Here is a 4690-nt window from a genome sequence, read left to right as displayed (position 1 = left end):
TTCCCCCCAATGGTCTCAACAATTGGCCAGAAAGACCGATCATAATCAAATGCCACACTTGTGGTTGATGAGTTTGAAGCGACATGATGATGACTAGGGCCTTACGATGTTCCTCAAGTGGTCCTCAGTCATCACGACCGGGACTAGAGCTCTCTCTTGTGGCCTCCACAAACTGCGGATAATGCCAGTGAGGATCCGTAAATCGAGCTTGCTGGCATGGCTGAGGAGACACGTACTCAATGTAGTCTATGATGACCTATTAATGCGGCGTACGCAGGGGTTGGAGGGACCAACTGCTACTTCGCTGGTGGTGGAGTTGCCGAGGGTTGGCCTGTTGAAGGTGGCGGATCCAGTGATGAGGAAGGTTGTTGGGGATGAAGTCGGTTGAGAAGTTCATTGGTGAACGTGCAAACTGCTGCTAGAACGACAGAGAGATCCGCTGGGCGGATTCCTCCAGCTGGGCTTGAGTAACGTAGCCCGCACGTCGTTCTTCAGGGACTAGGTAGACATCGTGCTTGAAGAAGAAAGAAGGCCCCAAGGTAGGCTCCAAACTGTTGATGTTAGTTATCAAATAGGGGGTTTGTGTGAGGATTATGAGTGTGTTAGATCCTCAAACTCCTTCAGATGGCATGTTCTGGGGTTTACCGTTCTTCCTTGCACATAAAGAGCTTGTAAGAGGATGTAGTTGGGATCTCCGGTTGTTCCTCTGACGATCAAGTCAGTAATTGATCTTGAGTGGGAAATACAGAGATAGGGTAATTTAAAGTTACATGAAAAAACTCACATTTACCCCATGCAATGCTGCTCCCTTTTATAATGGATTGGAAGGGTAAAGAGGTAACTTGGGCCGTGCCCATCTAGGCACCTGAGTCGACAATTATCTTCCAGTTGTCGGCCACAAAAGAGGGTGAGTCATCTGGTCATATAATGAGGGAATGACAGCAGGTACTTGACGCTGACTGGGTCCGATGAGTCATAAAGACTATGGAGGCTAGAGTAATGACGATTTGTCAGAGTAGTTAATGCAATGGCAGTCGGCTAGCGATGATTTTGAGATAACTATTGTTTCTTTATTTGTTTGGTCAAGGACCGATTAGCACCGCCTTTTGACTCGGCTACGCGAGTTGTCAGCTGAACAGTAAGCCAAGTACAAGTCGATTTGGTGGGTTGGCCAACAAGTACCGTCTTTTGACTTGGCTACTTAAGTTGTTGGCCAATTGAATTGGCTGTCGAAATGGTTTGAGTCGTCTCAGTTAAGGATTTATTTAATTATGTGTAGGAACACATGTCAACGCCTTAATAGAGATTAATACTAAGTGATTTTTGAGTCGTGATAGGATTGCTTGTGGAAGCGTCCTCTAAAACTTTGATGTTAGGTCAAAGAATGAAGGTGAAAGTAACAAGCACTACGGTAATTTTTATATCACAGGATTTGAAGTGGGAATATCTTAAAAACTAAATGACAACCTCATTTTGAACAAAGACCATTTTGGCAAATTCAAGCTGATGGGTCATTTCATCAACAAATGTTTGTCTCAAATTTAACAACTCCAAGTTGGTACGTGACTTTGTTATTCAATATTAATGAGAATGCAAAAAGGAGAAGCATCAGTGTCAACAGAAATTAGCAAAGGCTAGTGGCGGTAAAAGGTGGACATGACATGAATTTCTTTCGCTTTTTTTATTGTTCTTGTCATCAACAGTTACTCATGGTGCTTTCGTTGCTTTCGTCCCTTTTTTTTTGTTTTATCGGTGATTATTTCTAAGTACTATCTCATTTTCACCATTTTCTCATCAAGTTGTTGCTACGCTATTAATATAAAAATAAGCCTTTTCAACTTAGGGTCGACATCTGCATCCATCCGTGTTATGTGATAATAAACGTTGCCAAACCAGGGCGTACCTAGGAATTTTGGGGCCTAAGGCGAAATATTAGATGAGGCCTAAGTGATACAACTTATAGTAGATTTTATCTCATTCTTCTTACATTTTGAGCTGCAAAATTACTAATTAAAGTTTTATATTCAATATTTTCTAACATATTATTTTCGATAGATAATATTGCTAAACCATTCAAACTATCTTGTAACATGGTCGATCTTAAATAAGATTTTAGTAATTTTAATTTTGAAAAACTTCTTTCAGCGGAAGCAACTGTTACGGGTATAGTCAATAGTACACGATAAGCAATACAAGTATTTAGAAAAGAATCTAACCACTTTATATAGTTCAACACTTCAATTGGACTATTAATCTAAATTTTTAAAATTTCCCTAAGCACTCTCAATTCTGAAAACAAATCAAGTCCATTAATATCTAAATGTTCATCATGTTTTAGTGCATTTTCGAGATTGAGACAATATTCTTTCAATTCAATATCATCTAAAGCTTTTAATTTTTTCAAATTGAACAAAAAACCATTTTTTTCATATGTTTTAAATTGTTCAAACCTACTTTCAATTGAGGCAAGCGATTTATCGACTATGTATAAGAAATATTCAATACGAAAAGATTCTTTAGTGTTAAATATTGTTTCATTACTAATATTTTCATCAAATTGTTTTTCTATGAATTTTACGTTTTTTACGAAATATAGGCTGTACGTTCATTTCATTAGCAAGTTCTTTAGTTGAATTCAAAGCTGACATAAAACCATTTTGTCTATAATTTTCTAAATATACAATAAGACCATTTAATTGATCTATGACAATATCAATATGCATATCTTTAGATTGTAAGATTTTACTAACTGAATTAACAGCAAACAATGTCATACCAAATATTCATAACTAATAAGAATTCAAAATTTTCAATCCCATAAGTTGCTAAACTATTAGCTTCACTTTTTATCTTTGGATCTTCACTAACTTCTGCTAATTGAATCAAAACATCTCTTATATTTGGAGCTTGAAATTTTATTGCTTTAACACTTTCAATCCGACTTTCGCATCTAGTTTGAGATAAAGATTTAATAGATAACTTGCATCCATTATCTTCTAAAATTTTCCATCGTTTAGTAGAGGAAGCAAACAATGAGTATATACGTTGTAACACTTCAAAAAAAGAAATAGCTCTAGGACATGAATTAGCTATATCATATAAGACTAAATTTAAATTATGACAACCACATGGTGTGTAGAATGCTCTAGGATTTATATCTAATAGCCTCTTTTGTACTTCATTGTGTTTTCCTTTCATATTAGATCCATTATCATAACCTTGCCCTCTTATTTCTTTAACATCAAGTTCATATTTTTTCAAAATATTTAAAAGTTCATCAAAAAGGCCCTTTCCCGAAGTATCATCTACTTTTAGAAACTCTAAAAAATATTCTTCAATCTTTATTGGACTTGTTGAAGTATCAACACATCTTAAAATAAGAGTCATTTGTTCTTGATGACTTGCATCTGGAGTACAATTAAAGATAATTGAAAAATATTTTGCTTCTTTTATTTTTTTAATGATCATTTTTTTAATTTCAGAAGCTAGCAACTCTATTAGTTCATTTTGCATTTTATGACTAAGATAATGATTTTGAATTTCACCTTCTTGAATACGTTTAACATGTTCTTGTATTATGGGATCAAATTCCGCTATCATTTCAACTAAGCTTAAAAAGTTTCCATTATTTTTTTCATATATCTTTTCTTTTGTTCCTCGAAATGCAAGATTATTTTTTGATAGATGTTTTATTATAGCAATAAGTCTTAGCAAAACTTTTTTCCAGTGTTTTTTTCTTAATTAATTTGTTCTTGAATGTTTTTATCTATTGTCTTATTTTTTGTAATCTTACTTCTAAATCTACCCATTTACACATATTAGTGATATGTTCATGACTTGTTTCATGATTTTTAATTTTATATCTAAGATTTTTCCAATCCCTAGTACCTTCGTTAACTAACTGACTTGTACTAGATTTTAAAGTAAATAATTTGCAACAAAAACAATAAACTCTATCTAAATATTTTGAGTAAACTAACCACCTTCTTTCATGTTTTTCTCCATTTGTCAATTTTTTAATGTAATATGATGTAGAAAAGTGTCTATTATTTTCATCTTTAGGAAAATCTACTTCTTCAAGTTTAATTGGACCCTTTTCAACTATTAGATCTATAAAATTTTGATCAATACATTTCCATTGTCCAGGATCATAAATTGATAAAAATTAAAAACGATATCTCATTCATCTCTAAATTATTTTCTTGGCCCTCATCCTCATGTGAATCTTCATTATATTCTTCATTAAAATTAGGAGTACTAGCTTTTTCTTCTTGAATATTATTATCGTTAATATCATTATTTTGTCCTAAATTCTCAACATATTCTTCTAATTCATTGTCAAGTAAAAAATCTAAAGGTTCATCTATTCTTTCTTCTTCTATTGAAGTTGATGTAACATTATCTTTATTACTAAAAACAAATTTATCAAGAGCTCCTTGTTGAGATCGAATTAATTTTTTAACTCTTTTTCTTTTTTTTTTTCAATTTTTGACAACCACTTTCATATTTTTTATTAGACATTCTTTCAAAATATAAAATAGCAAATAAAAAGCTTTCAATGTATATCTAATATCTATTGATCTACAGCCTACAATATCTCTAATTAAACATAAAAGTAATATGAATAAATGAAAAAAAAAATTTAAATAGGTTAGAAATGTGTCACTGTGGGAACTGAGAGCTGGGCCTG

This window comes from Asparagus officinalis, chromosome 8 (assembly GCF_001876935.1).
Source record: "Asparagus officinalis chromosome 8, Aspof.V1, whole genome shotgun sequence".
Taxonomy (NCBI): Eukaryota; Viridiplantae; Streptophyta; class Magnoliopsida; order Asparagales; family Asparagaceae; genus Asparagus; species Asparagus officinalis.
This window is presented reverse-complemented; position numbering follows the sequence as displayed.